This window comes from Podarcis vaucheri (genome assembly GCF_965113315.1).
Source record: "Podarcis vaucheri genome assembly, chromosome: 7".
NCBI lineage: Eukaryota > Metazoa > Chordata > Lepidosauria > Squamata > Lacertidae > Podarcis > Podarcis vaucheri.
This window is the reverse complement of record NC_138765.1, coordinates 14,306,883-14,324,863: the sequence shown is the minus strand read 5'-3', so window position 1 is coordinate 14,324,863 and position 17,981 is coordinate 14,306,883.

The following is a 17,981-nucleotide window of genomic DNA, read 5'->3' as shown; positions in this document are numbered from 1 at the left end:
TGGCAGACGACTGAATTCGGATGGACTTTACAGCACGACCCATAAAACGCAGGTGAGCCAAATACTGCAACACCTGCTGTGTAGAAGATGACTCTGTGCTAGGACTAGTTGTGAGCTGCGCTCTGAAAGCTAAAAAGTCCATCCAGGCCTTCTTATAAGACCTCAAAGTAGAAGGAGAAATAGATGCCACCACTCCCTGGAAAACTAGCTGCTGCCAAGGTTCCAAAGTTGGACTGGGAAATATTCCATAAGCTTCTGGGCACCTGGAGCCAGGGATCTGAAGCGCTCCATCTGAAAGCAGGATAAGGCATCAGCAATATCATTATTAGCACCAGGAATAAAACGTGCGGAAAACACAATATTAAACCCGAGGCATCGCAGCAGAAACGTGCACAAGAGGGCAGAGACTCTGCCGGAGCGGGATGACTGCCTTGCCCACCACGGCCTGCTTATCTGACGAAAAACAGACCCACCGGTACTTGAACTCCTTGGTCCAGATGTGCACTGCTACTACAATGGGGAAAAACTCAAGAAAGGTTAAATCGTGGGTAACAGCAATGTCTTGCCAATGCTCTGAGTGCACCAGCATCCGTGGAAATAGAGCCCCAAACCCAATGAGCCAGCAGTATCCGAATGGTCCTGAAAATCAAATTGCAGATTCAAGGTATCCTGCCACAAGGATACACCATTGAACTCCCTCAGGAATTCCAGCCACATCTGGAGGTCTATCTTGACCTTCCTATGCAATTGCACCCGATGATGAGCAGAACGCAGGCCTGCGGTAAGCCTGGTCAGTGTGTCCAGGGCTGAGTCCGGGTGGCCGTCCATCAGCAGGTAGAGCTGAGTGTCATCAGTGTATTGGTGACAACCCAGCCCAAAGCTCCGGACAATCGGGGGGCCACCAGGTGGCGCATTGGAAGATGGCCGACAATAACATCTTTCTGACCCACACGAGGTAATTAAGAGGCTGCTATGGGAAGTATGCAACCTTCCCGCTCCCGCCCCCAAGGAGATGGGGGGGACTGCCTTGCCAGCGGTGTCCATAATGCACCCCCGGATTCGAAAGAAAGGGGGGCTGGTCACTTGGCACAAGCCCTCGGTGAAGTCAGCTCTTCCTGACGCCATCTCCAATCAGCGCCCGGGTTCGCTTTAGCTCGAAAATATAATTGGAAACATATAATTGGAAAGAAGCTAAAGCACATACATCAAGCGAAATTCGGGAGATAAGACTGCTGATTAATGGATCTCTGTGACCGGAGCGACGGATGGGACAAATAAATCAAGTGATGAACCACCATTAAGAGACTGGTATGTTTGGAGTGAAACAGAAGGCGGGTGGAGGAAAAAACTTTTCTTTTCTTTGCCTTATGTGAGTATTAATAACCCTCCACCCCAGAAAGAAGTTCGTTGCATTTTATTAATCACAAGCAGGAATTCAAGAACTCTGTGGAGTGAATTATAGATCAAAGAGATAATGGGTAAACAATGGAGAACGGAGGAAAGTTTTATGACGCAGTTTTAAATGGTGTCTCGCTAAGACAGGCTTGTCTAAGGAAGACGGGGGGAAGAGGACCAGGATCATCGGAATGTGAATCATGACTGGAATGCGATCTAAACCTGGCAGAGCCCTCCTGATATACTTGGCAAGCCTGGAAAATTAAAGGACAGACCGAGGATAATTTTTTTACGGAAGTGTGGAATGGTGTCTGTCCCTAAGTGATATGATTTATGGAGAGTGTAAAACCCACACAGAGGATGTTTGTTTCCAACCCGCTTGTGAAGATTATCAGAGATCACAAAGAAAGGATTATATGATAACAACAAGAAGATGAAGAAAGTAATAAAGAGACTATCTGGACAGAACTGGATAGAACTGTTTAATTAAAGCAGCAACATAAGTGATGCTTGGACCCCCGTTTGGAGCTTGAAGTATGGGTACCCCCAACAAAATTTAAAAAATTGGCTGTATAATTTGGAACTAATGGGATTTGGAAGTAATGTGATTTGATTGGCCTGTTAATAAAAATTATTATAAAAAAACAAAAACCAAGCTCTGGACAATCTGGGTGAGGGGGTACATAAAGATGTTGAAAAGCATTGGGGAAAGGATTGTGCCCTACGGCACTCCACACACCCAGGAGTGGCGTGATGACATCTCCCTCCCTAGCGCCACCCTCTGTCCCCGACAGAGATGAAGGAGTGCAGCCATTGTCAGGCTGTGCCCTGAATCCCCACATTCAGAAGATCATAATTGACCATGTCAAAGGCTGTTGACAAATCTAAAAGAATCAGCAGTCCCGACCCGCCTCGATCCAGTTGTCTACGGAGGTCATCTGTTAGGGCGACAAGAGCCGTCTTGGTCCTGAAACCAGGACGGAAACCAGACTGAAATGGATCTAAAGCTGATGTTTCCTCCAGAAACCTACCAAGCTGTTCAGCAACTGCTCTCTCAATTGCCTTACCCAGATATTAAAGATTCGAAACTGGGCAGTAATTGGATAGATCTAAAGGATCTAATGAAGTTTTCTTTAAGAGCAGACACACCACTGCTTCCTTCAACTCCCCTGGGAACATCCCCGTGCCAAGGGACAAATTGATGATTTCAACCAGGGGGGCCCGCACGATGTCTGGACATGCTCTAATCAGCAGGCACGGGTCAAGCAGAAAAGTGGTGGGCCTACCAGCTTGGAGGAATCTGTCCACATCAGTGGGGAGTATCCAATCGAAATGGTCCAACAATGGACCTGAAGACAGTCAAGGGGCCTCCAGTTCCGTTACTGTATCCAAATTGGCAGGGAGGTCACAGTGGAGCAGCAGGACTTTCTCTGCAAAAAATTTCGCAAATGCCTCACAGCTATGAGTCAAATTTGTGTTTAAATTTGGTTGTCCCCCTAAGGACGTTATCAACCTGATTATTGTAAAAAGTTGTGCCAGGCGAGAGCTAGCAGATGCAATGGAAGCTGTGAAGTAAGATTTCTTAGCAGCTTCCATTGCAATCTCATAGGCTTTCATAAGCATCCTATAAGAAGTTCCTGAAGCTCCGTCGCGAGTCTGTCCCCATACCCGCTCTAGCCGTCTGAGGTCCGCTTCATTTTCAGGAGCCCTTCAGTGAACCATGGGGTCTGGTTTCAGCGGGGTCGCAGAGGGTGCTTAGGTGCGATCTCATCTATGGCTGCCAAGAACTGGTTGTTCCAGTCCTTGACAAGGTCATCTAATGAGTCGCCAGGGGGAGCAGGGTCCCACATGATGGAATCTATCAGGATCCATCAGCCTCTGTGGGCAAGCCCAAAGCAGGGGAGGAGCGGGAAGTCAATCTTGGCTTTCAGAGCATAATGATCATACCATGGCACTTCCACGGCACTTCCATGGCACTTCCACGGGGGGGGACATGATCACATGCCGGCACCAAAGATCAAATCCAGCGTGTGGTCTGCTTGATGAGTGGGGCCCAAAACAAACTGGGAGAGCCCTAGTGTAGCCATGGAAGGCACTAAGTCCAGAGCCCAGGGGGCAGCATCGGCATGGATGTTGAAGTCCTCCAAAACCAATAAGTTTGGGAACTCCAAGGCCCAGCCTGCCGCCACCTCCAGCAGGTCTGACAGGGTGGCTGCTGGTGTGCTGGGTGGTCGGTACACCAGCCAGACAGCCAAGCTCTCCTTGGCACCCCACACGAGACTGACACATTCAGTGACAGGGATTGATGATGCTGGCAGAGCCCTGAAAGAACAATCCTCCCGGATTAACAACGCTAAGGAATCTGTTCTGTGAGGCAGGAGTGGAAGGTATAGTGATAAAGTGACTCAGATCCCATTTCCACAGCTGATTTCTGATAGGAGTAATAATATATTTCTGTTTGACCCCTTAGAACTTGTGCTCTGGAGTCCTTCAGGCTTCCATTGTATCCTCCTTGTTTTCACCATTTATTTGAAACTATGTGATAACGACAGTCAGGTATTTAGAGTAATGTGCCATCAGTATGCTGATTAAATTCAGTTCTGCTTGAAGCTCTTCCTCCATGCACCTCTCCTTTCACTGAACTGGTGTTATTAATTCCTATTTGTAAATCCCTCTCTTACCTTTGAATTTTGATGTGCGACAAAAATACTTAATTTCACATATCTCCTCATGGAGTCTGAACTGGCAGTGTCTGACCGGGAACAAGATCTTGAAGTCGTATTGGATAGAGGTTAATAAAGACCAGCTCTGTATACAGCAGTTGTGAAAAAGGCAAATTCCTTACCTAGGCTCACTGTGAGAGGAACTGAATATAAAACGAAAGATATCACAATACCAGTATACAAATATTTGTTGTTTAATGCCAGTAAAGGAGTTTTGATTGGATTATTTGCAATTAGTGTACTTGCAATATTGTGTACAGTTGCCTCCACCCAAAAAGGATATTGTAGAGTTGGAAAGGGTTCAGAAATGGGGAGTCATGATGCTGAAGGGGAAGGACTAACTCCCTGTGAGGAAAGATTACAAGATTTGGGGCATTTTAGTTTAGAAGAAAGGCAAATGATTTGGAGCAAATGATTCAGCAAAGGAAACACAGCCCAAAATAACTAAGGAGATAGTACAAGAATATTTGGCTAGTTTAGATGTATTCAAGTCTCCAGGGCCAGATGAACTGCATCCAAGAGTATTAAAAGAACTGGCAGATGTGATCTCAGAACCACTGGCAGTCATCTTTGAGAATTCCTGGAGAACAGGCGAAGTCCCGGCAGACTGGAGGAGGGCAAATGTTGTCCCTATTTTCAAAAAGGGGAAAAGAGAGGACCCAAATAATTACCGCCCAGTCAGTCTGACATCAATACCAGGGAAGATTCTGGAACAGATCATTAAGCAAACAGTCTGTGAGCACCTAGAAAGGAATGCTGTGATCACCAATAGTCAGCATGGATTTCTGAAAAATAAGTCATGTCAGACTAACCTGATCTCGTTTTTTGACAGAATTACAAGCCTGGTAGATGAAGGGAACGCAGTGGATGTAGCCTACCTTGATTTCAGCAAGGCATTTGACAAGGTGCCCCATGATATTCTTGTAAAGAAGCTGGTAAAATGCGGTCTTGACTATGCTACCACTCAGTGGATTTGTAACTGGCTGACTGCCCGAACCCAAAGGGTGCTCATCAATGGTTCCTCTTCATCCTGGAGAAGAGTGACTAGTGGGGTGCCACAGGGTTCTGTCTTGGGCCCGGTCTTATTCAACATCTTTATCAACGACTTGGATGATGGACTCAAGGGCATCCTGATCAAATTTGCAGATGACACCAAACTGGGAGGGGTGGCTAACACCCCAGAGGACAGGATCACACTTCAAAACGACCTTGACAGATTAGAGAACTGGGCCAAAACAAACAAGATGAATTTTAACAGGGAGAAATGTAAAGTATTGCACTTGGGCAAAAAAAATGAGAGGCACAAATACAAGATGGGTGACACCTGGCTTGAGAGCAGTACATGTGAAAAGGATCTAGCAGTCTTGGTTGACCACAAACTTGACATGAGCCAACAGTGTGACGCGGCAGCTAAAAAAGCCAATGCAATTCTGGGCTGCATCAATAGGACTATAGCATCTAGATCAAGGGAAGTAATAGTGCCACTGTATTCTGCTCTGGTCAGACCACACCTGGAGTACTGTGTCCAGTTCTGGGCACCACAATTCAAGAAGGACACTGACAAACTGGAACGTGTCCAGAGGAGGGCAACCAAAATGGTCAAAGGCCTGGAAACGATGCCTTATGAGAAACGGCTAAGGGAGCTGGGCATGTTTAGCCTGGAGAAGAGGAGGTTAAGGGGTGATATGATAGCCATGTTCAAATATATAAAAGGATGTCACATAGAGGAGGGAGAAAGGTTGTTTTCTGCTGCTCCAGAGAAGCGGACACGGAGCAATGGATCCAAACTACAAGAAAGAAGATTCCACCTAAACATTCGGAAGAACTTCCTGACAGTAAGAGCTGTTCGACAGTGGAATTTGCTGCCAAGGAGTGTGGTGGAGTCTCCTACTTTGGAGGTCTTTAAGCAGAGGCTTGACAACCATATGTCAGGAGTGCTCTGATGGTGTTTCCTGCTTGGCAGGGGGTTGGACTCGATGGCCCTTGTGGTCTCTTCCAACTCTATGATTCTATGATTCTATGATTCTATGAAATTATATGATTATAGAGGTATATAAGATCATGATGCCTTAAACCTAGTGTTCACCTCTATGGATGTGGATGATCTAAGAAAAAGCAAAACAAAAGAAATACCATGGTTGGATCACTTCCTGGTGCTACTGGACTTCTCTATGACCCTTCCCCTCTGCAGGGAGGTGGGACCGATTCGGATGGCCCGCTTATGCCACTTAATGGCTCCAAAAGGTTCCAGAGTGTGGTTGTGTTGTCGTTTAGTTGTTTAGTCTTTTAGTCATGTCCAACTCTTCGTGACCCCATGGACCAGAGGGGGTGGGGTCATGTGCAGGTATCCCTTCACTGGCCCTGAAGGCCCAACCCAGGCATGACTTGCCTCCCTGTGCCTGTGACCGCGATAAGGGAACCTGTCATGAGGGTACCTTTGTTGCACTCCCTCAGAAATTTGCACCCAGGGCCACAGTCCCCTGATCCCCCATGCTATGCTGCTGTCTGAACATCTGTTGCTGGGATTCACAAGTGGGCAGAGTGGTGTTGCTGTCCAGTCCCGCTTTTAGGCTTTGCACAGGCATCTGGTTAGCCATTGCAACAACAGGGTTTTGCAACAGAAAGCCCTGGCCAACTGAAGCTGGTGGGGAATCTAACTTCAGCCAAAATATTAATTGCCTCAAAGTGGTACTCACCCAGTGTACCTGCTGAAGAAGAGGAGACTCATAATGAACTTGCTGAAGAAATGTGGTTTCACAATTTTGTCTAAAATCACCAGCCTGCTCACTTGGCTGAGTAAGGGAGGCCAACAGAGAGAAATAATTGAGAGAATATAGAGCCCTTTTGTAATATGTACCAGGGGTGGATAACCTGTGTTGTGGTGGTGAAATGTGGCCCCTGCATTCCTACATGTCACAGGGGAAAGACTGGGAAGAGGAGGTGTCAGAAGCTTAAGGGATACCACAGCTTCTTAGTGAGCTGGGAGAGTCTATGGCAGAAAGAAAGCTGAAGCTGGCAAATGGCAGGAGGCAGGTCAAAAGGCAAAGATGAGCCCGACAGTTGAAGAGTCATGCGTGTCTCCCCCTCCTGCTGTGACAAGTTCCCCTTCAACCTCCCCACAAGAACCAGGAGAGGGATGAAAAGGACGAAAGTCTCTGATTGCTTGTAAAAAAAAACCTGGAGAGCAGGAGAGATAGACAGGTGTGGGGAGTCAGGGATCTTTAGTCTCAGCAACTGATTTCATGGAGCATGACCCACAGGAAATGATTTGCTGTGCTCATACGTCTGACACACAGCCATCTGTGAAGATCATGTTTTTGCTAATAAAGAGTTAATTCCAACTTGAACTGCATGATTTACTGAGTATGTGAGACATACAGACATATGACATATGGCAGACATGTCCAACACATCGATCACGATCTATTGGTCGATCGCTGGATGGATTTTGGTCAATTGCACTATGGCCAGGCAGCCTTTGCTCCTCCCTCACAGCTGGGGCTCTTGCCATCCCATGGGCTTGCAACGCAGCTGCGAAAGGGATAGAGTTGCACCTCCACTTTCACCTCCCATGAGCTCCAGAGTGTGCACCAGTGGGTTAAATGGGACTTGCGAGGGGCTCGGCTGCAGGAGGGAGAGAGCTGTGTCTCCGTTTTTGCTGTCCTGTGAGCTCCAGAGCTTGTACCTCTCTCGCTTTGCTCTGCTAAGGAAGCCACCCTTGGCTGGGCGGTCCTCACTGGGTGCTGCGTGGCCTCACTTGTGCGGTGGAAAGAGCGTGCAGTGGTCCCCCTCAGGAGAGCAGGAAAGTGGGGTGCGAGGGTGCATTTGGGACGAGGCTGATAAAAGGAGAGCGCCTTTCCTTCCTCCTCCATGCAGAGTGGCCTGTGGCTTAATCAGCTGTCATCTCCATTTGGGCAATACATGCAAGAAGATGATGGAATCCACCACGAATCTGTGCTAAGAAAGGGTTTTTTCACCAACAACGCCTTATCCCTTGCCCCTAAAGTGAAGATATGAAGAACGACTATGGGAGAGTGGGGTCAATCACTGCCAGTTTTTGATACTGGATACTTGAAGTTGGACATGCCTGACATGGAACTGAATTTGGAAGGTGAGTAGAGGAATCATAAAGTAAGTTGTGATACTGGCTGTATCACAAGTGAGTATCTCCAAAGGAAATAGAAAAATATATTGTAGAAAGTGAAAACGGGGGTCAAAAAATGCTCTTTCAGGTTGTATTAACTGCAGCTTTAAAAAAAATTCATCAGTATATTCAAATATGAAATTGGAGCAAGAAACTGATGGCAACCTTATCTCCAAACAAGGAGCTGCTGATCTGGATAACCTTGCACAGTATTTTGATAGTGGGGTAGATTCAGAAAATGAGACTGACAAAGAAAAAGACATACAAACAAATGGGGAAGTGAACTTAGAAGGTGAGAGGAGTAATCACAATGAAGGCCTTGGCACCTCAAATTTCAGTGGCAGTGCCAAAACTCAGCACCCCCTGTCTCTTCCCTTCTGTTGGGGCACCTGCTGCAGCACCCCAGAAGCTCTGCGTCTGATGTAACTGTACCAGACATGCTCCCCTAGATCCACCTTTGCACAGGATGTATCACAATTGAGTTTCCAACTCAAAAGCAAATAGAAAAGTATATCACAAAGAGTCTCATCCCTGAGCCTAAAACATTCCTAAAAGATACCTGCAATCAAATTTTCCCAGAAAGCATCCTGAAAATTTCAGGGCACTAATGGAGACGAACATGTACAAGAGTGTTTTGTCTGGAGTCAACAGAAATAAGCTTTATATTGCTTTCCATGTTGATTATTTTGGAACTAGGCAGTCAAAATTAGCACTTCTGTGTCTAAGCCTGCACTGGTATCTGCTGAAGGCTGGGATTTTAATGGGAAGTGGTGGAAACTTTCCCATAGGATCCTCAAACCTTAAAAAGGCAACAACAACAATTTATACCTGACCCATCTATCTGGGTTGCCCCAGCCACTGTGGGTGGATTCCAACATAATATACAACAACACAACAAAAGCAACAGAACAGAAGGATTGAATCTTTTGAAACAACGTGTTTTGCTTGAGAGGCCATCTGCAAAGTACTTTGCAATATGAGTATATTCTAAGCCAGATTGTTCCCATATTGAACAAGCAACATTTCTTTTGAAATATATACTTTTTAAAGAAATACAGTATGAGATTCAAGAAAGATTTCTCAAGTTGGCAGGTTGTAGCAACAAAAGTTGAATAAATTGCTCATTTCATAACATTAAATGAAACATGATCAGTGTTTGTCAAGCTCAAGCCTACAATAATGGGGCAAATATGACTGCAAAATACAATGGTGCACAAGCAAACATTCAAGAAGAATACTCAACGTCTCTCCCCCCCCCCTTGTGGTTGTCACACAATCAATTGATGTGGAAATTATGCTGTTGAATGCCTACCTGAAGCAATTGCCTTTTTTGCGGGGGGGGGGGAGTAATTCAACCTGTTTCCTACCTTTCAATTCCAGTCCTGATTGAAAGGAATTCTAGGAACAGTAGCTTCTGCAGGGAGGTCATTTAGCAAACTTAAGTTAATTAATAATTATTAATTATTTAAGGACTACAATGTCTCAGGAACATCTTGTGGATTTGGAAAGGCTAAGTAAATTAAATAATCAAGCATTGCCAGAACAATTAGTTTTCATGCTGTGATTCTAAAGTTTCCACAAAAACGGCCAGAAACAATCCTTTTCTAAAGTATTCTGTAAATAGTATGTTTATCCATCTATCATCTTTCTATCTATCTTTACTAATGCTAATGTTTTGTGATTATCTGATCTGCATTTCAATATAAAAGGATGTTTTGATGTGAATTCATTCTCCTTATTTGTATTGTAGCACAAAGAAAGATGTTCAAATCAAATGTGCTTTCATTCCATCATGGGACTGAAACCACCTTGGTCGTGCTGGGCGATGATCTCCAACAGGCTAGGTACAGAGGTAAAAGTTGTTTCCTGGTTCTGCTAGATCTCTTAGAGGCTTTTGATACCATTGACTGTGACTGTGGTATCCTGCTGGACTGTCTAGAGGAGTTGGGAGGTGGGGGCACTGTTATGCAGTGGTTCCACTCCTTCCTCATGGGCAGTGTCCTGAATGTGTAGCTGGGGAATAAGTGTTCGGATCGCTGAGTGCTCACTTGTGGGATATCTCAGTACTCCATCCTCTCCCTCATGCTTTTTAACATCTATATGAAACCACTGTGAGAGATCAACAGGGTTTTTTTGTGAGTGATATCCAGCTCTACCTCTCCTTTAAATTGGAATCAGTGAAGGCACTGAATGTCCTGTGTGAGTATCTGAAGGTGGTTGGAGGATGGATGGCAGTTGACAGATTGAGGCTGAATCCCAACAAGACAGAGGTACTGTTTCTGAGGGACAGGAGCTGGCGGGTGTCAGGGACTCTGTAGTCTTGAAGGACCAAGTTCACAGTCTGTGTGTCATTTTGGACTCACTGCTTGCTGTCCACGGAGGCACAGGTCAAGTCTGTGTCCAGGGCAGCTGTCTACCATCTCCTTCTGGTAGGCCAGCTGAGACCCTACCCCCCTGCACGCTGTCTTGTCAGCTTGGTTATCTCCCACTTGGATTACTGCAATGCACAATAGGGCAGTGTTTCCCAACCTTTTTGGGGCAAAGGCACACTTGTTTCATGAAAAAAATCTCAAGGCACACCACCATGCCAGATGGGGAAAGGTCACTTTTTACTTATGTAAAAAAAAAATAAAAAAATAGTAACAGCATAGAAGGTAATGGTTAGGCTAGCATCCCTCTTCCAAATATGCTAGGTTTTTATTTGCAGGGACTGTTCTACATGGGAAAGCATTCAGCACTGTCATTCTCCCATCTGCCATCTGAATTGGTACTATTCTGGGTCAACTTACTCTGCTGCATGTGTAGATGAAAATGGCACCAAGTGTGGGGGAGGGGGCAGAACAGGTTTCAGATACAGGATATTAAGCATACACGTACTTCAGATTGAACTGGTTGCTTGCTTTGCAAGTTTTCATTTCCCAAATGACTGCCTTGGCAAGCGCAATACCTGCCAGGCTCAACGCCGGTCTTGCGCTGCCGCTTCTCGCGCTCTCAAGGACCCGGGAGGAGGAAGGCGTGAAGGCAATCCCGAAGACGCGAAAACCCCGCGCATGCGCAGGCCTTCCGCCTGCGACAGCCCAGTAGGCCGGCCGAAGCGAGCGGCGATGGGATGTGGGAGGGAGCTCGCTCGCCGCCCCGCGTGTGCCTATGTGGGGCACGTTACAGCCCTGTGACGTCAGCGCCACGCAGGCAGCCAGGCAGGCAGACGGCGAGAGCCCCGCGCTGGGCGGCCTCTCCTCGCCGCCCCGCCTCTCGCCGCCCGACTTGCCCGCCTCCCTCCCACGGCACACCAGGCAACGTCTCGCGGCACACTAGTGTGCCACGGAACACCGGTTGGGAAACACTGCAATAGGGACTACCTTTGAAGGTGACTTGGAAACTACAACTAATCCAGAATGCAGCTGCTAGCCTTATGACTGGGAGTGGCTGCCAGCAGCATATAACACCAGTCCTAATGGATGTACATACTCCCAGTATGTTTCTGGGCACAATTCAAAGTGTTGGTGCTGCCCTAAACAGCCTCAGCCCTGTATACCTGAAGGAGTGTCTCCACCCCTATCATTCAGACTGGACACTGAGATCCAGCTCTGAGGGCCTTCTGGCACTTTCCTCACACTGCAAGAAGTGAAGTTATACAGAACAAGGCAGAGGAATGGCGCCTTCTCAGGAATGGTGCCCTCCTTGTGGAATGCCCTCCCATCACATATCAAGTAGATCAATAACTATATAACATTGAGACGACATCTGAAGGCAACCCAATATCAGTGAGTTTTTAATGTTTGATGGTTTATTATGTTTTTATGTTTGTTGGAAGTCAACCAGGATGGCTGGAGTGACCCAGCTGCATGGGCAGGGTTTAAATGTAAATCTCATCATCATCATATCTCTGACATAAAATGAGGTAATGATGTATTTGATTGGTGGAAATTGAAATGCTTTGTCTGAAGTTTTTAAATACCACTCCCTGGACCACTGGGCAAGGTTGCAGTTTTGCAGAATGATCCGACTGTAACCTTGTATTGCAATAAACAACGTTGGACCCCAAACTCCTCTCATTTCTGAGTTTTATTGGCGTAAACTCAGGAGATAAGCCATTTTCTGGCTTATAACATTTGGTGCTGTGACTTGGATGTATCAGGAAAATTTGGGGACATTCTTTTCTTTTCTTTTCCTTTACTTTTCTTTTTCTGGATTTTATTTTATTTATTTTAATTGATTTTTTATTGATTTTCAACCAGAATACATTTATGTACACTTGTTATTCAAATAGATCTCATATAAAACCTTTAGCTCTGCCGAGCTTCAGACTTCCTTCCCCCTCTTCGGTAAGTATCTTATAATTTCATTACATCTCGTACTTTATTCGTTTATCTAATTAACCATATGCTGTTGAAGTTAATCAAACCCTGCCAGTGTCTTTAAAGATTTACAATTATCTCTTATATACACCAAATATTTACTCCAATTTTCAGAAAACTTCTGATCTTCCTGATCTCGTATTCTCTAGCCAGTTCCGCATAATTTATCAATTTAACCTGCCAGTCCGAAATAGTTGGTAATACATTTGTCTTCCAATTCTGGGCCAACATAATCCTTGCTGCCATCATGGCATACAAAAAAAAAATTCTTATCCTTCTTTTTAACCTCCTTTCCCACTAATCCCAAAATAAAGGCTTCGGGGTTTTTTTTGAAAGGTATACTTAAAGATTTTTTTAAGCTCATTATAAATTAAATCCCCAAAGCCCTTCACCTTTCGACATTTCCACCACATGTGGTAGAAATCTTTTTCTGGATTTTAAACATCCAGTGTGATATTAGGATGGTGATTTTAACATGTTTCTATATGCACAATACATTTTATAATGATTAAAATGTTCCCATTCTCTGTCTTCTGCACCCTGTGACTCTGGTACTACCCAAGGACTTTTATGACTATGCTTTTTTCTCTTTCTTAGATGACCGTAAATGTTCTGATAAGGTTTACGAAGGCTGTGCAACACAGGATTTTTGTACGCTGGCAAGGATAACAACGGATTATGACTTTTTTGGCAGTATCAGCCAAGCACGATGCTGTGATACTCCAGCACCACCAAAGAAGTCCAACCTTGATGAGTAATTAGAAGATAGGAAAATCTTCTCCTTTGACATTTATGATTTGCAGCGGCAGTGAAGGAGAAAGATGCTTGCCTGGTATTGGGAGTGCAGATAAAGTGGGGTTCACAGGACTGCAGGGTTCCCTATTTGGCATTTAGTGTAGGGTGAATGGGATGCAGGGATAGATAAGCTAAAGTAGAAAAGTGGGGCTTGGGGACTCTTCCTCATGATAATATAGCATTTGTTGATGTTTAGTCATGTCTGACTCTTCGTGACCCCATGGACCAGAGTACGCCAGGCACTCCTGTCTTCCACTGCCTCCCACAGTTTGGTCAGACTCATGCTGGTAGCTTCGAGAACATTGTCCATTTTTTCAATATGCAGAGACAGCTGCAAGAGTGTTACTGGCTCAGAAATGGAAACAACAGGAAATACCGACGATGGAAGAATGGAGAATGAAGCTGTTAGACTATGCTGAGTTGGATAAATTGACTGGGAAGATTAGATATTTAAGAGACCAAAAGTTCATTGAGGACTGGGGAAAATTTGTGAAATATCTGAAAAGTATAAGTGAGGGACAGATAACGCTAGAGGGATTTAAAGAAGCACTGTGAAATTTGAGAAGTATTGTTAAAAGGGAATAGAAAAGGAAAGGTTTAAATAATGACAATACAAACTTAAGGAATGCGTAACTTAAATAATGACTATGGATGATTTACGGAAAAGCTGAAGGAAGTCCAGAAAAGAAATACGTTGTGAAAAATTGGATGTGAAATTATTGTGTGTTTTTGTTTTTGTTGTAAATTAATAATTTTTTTTTTTTTTTAAAAGAGAACATTGTCCAACCATCTCATCCTCTGTCGTCCCCTTCTCCTTGTGCCCTCCATCTTTCCCAACATCAGGGTCTTTTCCAGGGAGTCCTCTCTTCTCATGAGGTGGCCAAAGTATTGGAGCCTCAGCTTCACAATCTGTCCTTCCAGTGAGCACTCAGGGCTGATTTCCTTAAGAATGGAGAGGTTTGATCTTCTTGCAGTCCACGGGACTCTCAAGAGTCTCCTCCAGCACCATAATTCAAAAGCATCAATTCTTCGGCGATCAGCCTTCTTTATGGTCCAGCTCTCACTTCCATACATCACTACTGGGAAAACTATAGCTTTAACTATATGGACCTTTGTTGGCAAGGTGATGTCTCTACTTTTTAAGCTGCTGTCTATGTTTGTCATTGCTTTTCTCCGAAGAAGCAGGTGTCTTTTAATTTCGTGGCTGCTGTCACCATCTGCAGTGATCATGGAGCCCAGTAAAGTAAAATCTCTCACTGCCTCCATTTCTTCCCCTTCTATTTGACAGGAGGTGATGGGACCAGTGGCCATGATCTTCGTTTTTTTAATGTTGAGCTTCTGACCATATTTTGCGCTCTCCTCTTTCACCCTCATTAAAAGGTTCTTTAATTCCTCCTCAATTTCTGCCATCAGTGTTGTGTCATCTGCATATCTGAGGTTGTTGATATTTCTTCCAGCAATCTTAATTCCAGCTTGGGATTCATCCAGCCCAGCCTTTCGCATGATGAATTCTGCATATACGTTAAATAAGCAGGGAGACAATATACAGCCTTGTCGTACTCCTTTCCCAATTTTGAACCAATCCGTTGTTTCATATCCAGTTCTAACTGTAGCTTCTTGTCCCACATAGAGATTTATCAGGAGACAAATGAGGTGATCAGGCACTCCCATTTCTTTAAGAACTTGCTGTAGTTTGCTGTGGTCAACACAGTCAAAGGCTTTTGCATAGTCAATGAAGCAGAAGTAGATGTTTTTCTGGAACTCTCTAGCTTTCTCCATAATCCAGCGCATGTTTGCAATTTGGTCTCTGGTTCCTCTGCCTCTTCTAAATCCAGCTTGCACTTCTGGCAGTTCTCGGTCCACACACTGCTTGAGCCTTCCTTGTAGAATTTTAAGCATAACCTTGCTAGTGTGTGAAATGAGTGCAATTGTGCGGTAGTTGGAGCATTCTTTGGCACTGCCCTTCTTTGGGATTGGGATGTAGACTGATCTTCTGTCAAGTTTCTCTTTCGTCAAGTGTCCGGGGCTCCGGAACAGATCCCGGACTCAAAACAAGGTACCACTGTACTTGAAGAAAATAAACTTGTTCATAAACAGCATAGTCAAAGAGTATACACAGAGTGCTCATAGCAGCTATCTGACTCTTCACAGAGGCACAGTCTTAGTGATTTACTAGAATCCTGCAACCACTCTGTCTGCCTTAGCTTTATATAGCAATATCAACAGCATTATTTCACAGACTACTCCATACATAATCCATACAGCTCTCTGACTGAGGCCCATAGAGAGGCTGGCTACTTTTTATAGGAAGAATGAGTCATCACCTAAGATGAGTCATGAGTCACAGTGACTTAGCAGTTTGCTGTTAGCAGTTAACCAGTTAGCAGTCTTAGGCTTGAATAAGGCCTTGTAGGCCTTACTGCTTCTTCTGCTCTCAAGAACCTTTGTCTCATGACACAATCTAGATATTAATTCGAAATGTGGATTTTATGTTAAACTGTATAAGTGTATTGGGTAATCGGGCTGGAGGGAAAAGGGTTAGGAGGCTGGAAAAGTACAAGAAATTCTGTTTACTGGAAAGTGTTACTTGGTGCCATTGAGAAACTGATAAGGTATTGCTGGAAAACTGGCTGTTTTGAGAACAAGGGAAAGGGAAGAATATGGCAATTTAAAAGCAGTCAACCTCAAGTTTGGATAGAAGGGCCTCTGAACAGGACCCAGGAGGCAAGTCCCATTTTGAATTGGTGCAGCTTTTCTTTGAATTGAAAAGACAGCTGATAAAAGAGATGAAGGAAAATTTAGACAAGTTAACAGACAAGTTACTAGCCAAAATGGATAAAAACACTGAGGTGGTGACAGAACTGACTATTAAGATAGAACCATTGACAAAGAAAACAGAAGGAGGGGATTTTTTTATGCAAGGATTTGACATGAAGGAAGATCAGGAGATACCCATGGTAGAGGTGGATGGTATGGGTGACAGGCAAGAATCATTTGGGGATGCCTTGGTGGCAGACAGTACAAGCTCTGAGACTGAGAAAAACCTGTGTGGGAGGTGAGCAGGATCTTAAATCTGATCCAATTGCCTTCCGGTGAAATTTAAGTACCATATTTTTCCATGTATTGGACGCCCCCATGTATAGGACACCCCCTATTTTTGGGGACCCCAAATTAAGAACTTGGGTCTTGGGAAATTGAACTGACTTGTTGAATTTTTTTTGGGGGGAGGATTGCCCAGATGCTAACAGCCCCATGTGTCTAACAGGCCTCCTATCAGCTGTTCCCTCGCCAGCAATCGCTGAGCTTTTGGGGGGGTCAGAGTTGAGCTTTGGGGGGGGGGAGAGTGGTGAAGCTTTTTTCCCCAATTACTTTTAGCACTTTTTGCTTTTCCTGTGGAGCATCCATACAGTATTCCGCTTGCCTCCTCCCACTCTGCCCGCCATACAGCTGGGAGGGAGGCTGGGAGGGAGGCTTTTGCTGTGCGGTGTCTTCGCACGGCTCCATTTGTGCACGGGCAGCATAAAGTTACACAGGAGGAGTGCGGTGATTGAAGTAATATCCCCCTCTGTGCCTTTAACATCAGCGAAACTTCGTACCTTGCACTCCTCCTGTGTAACGTTGTGCCACCCGCACATAAATGGAGCCGCACAGAGACGCCACGAAGAAAAAACAGATCACACCCGCAGCCTCTGCCTGTAGGGTGGACAGAGTGGGAAGAGGCAAGCAGACTGAGAATGCCCCACGGGAAAGGCACTGCCTCTCCATTTGGCCGCGGCGATCAAAGATATCTCTCCCCTCCATGTCTTTCCTGTGGGGCATTATTTTCAAAATACAGTGCATGATTACCAAAATCAACAGCTTCTTGTTGGGGGACGAGGATTTCCACAGGGTTATCTTGCTGCAATCCTACAGGTAAGTAAGAAATGAAATGAAATGAAACTTCACTTATTTCAAATTGAAAGAGCTTTTGTTGACCCCCTTTTTTCATTTGTCTTTTCTTCTCATTTCTTCTCTTTTATGGTCTCCTGATCTGTGATACAATTTGGATGGGTGATTTATAAATTATTTGGGGGTTTTATATATCTGCATAAAGGGAGAGAGGAAAACAAGACAAAAAAATTTATATACTAATAATTTAGTAGAAGAAGAAGTTGCGGCAGCAGTGGTAGTAGACTAGTAGTAGCGGGGGCACATTGGCCATGAGTTCTAGTGTTATGAGTGTCAGGAGCATCCTACACACGAGTAGGCATGTGGCAGAGACACATTGTGATGGCCTGGGAATCTGATTCAGAGGCTGAACCGGAGGATTCCCAGCCTGCACAGGAGTCCCCGCCTCCAGGGCCGGCTGAGCCGGGGCAGGGCCTTGAATCTGAAGGGCCCGCACCTACGCTGGATCCTCAGGAGCAGACACCAGATGAATCCACTCTGGCTCCGGGGGTGATTGAGGACCCATTGCCTACAGGTGCTCCTCTTCCAGCCCGGTCAGGGGAAGGTGAGGCTGCCTCTGGGTCCAGTAACCCTCCAGCCTCTCCTGAGCTGCAGAGGCTCAGGGCAGAGAGGCGGAAG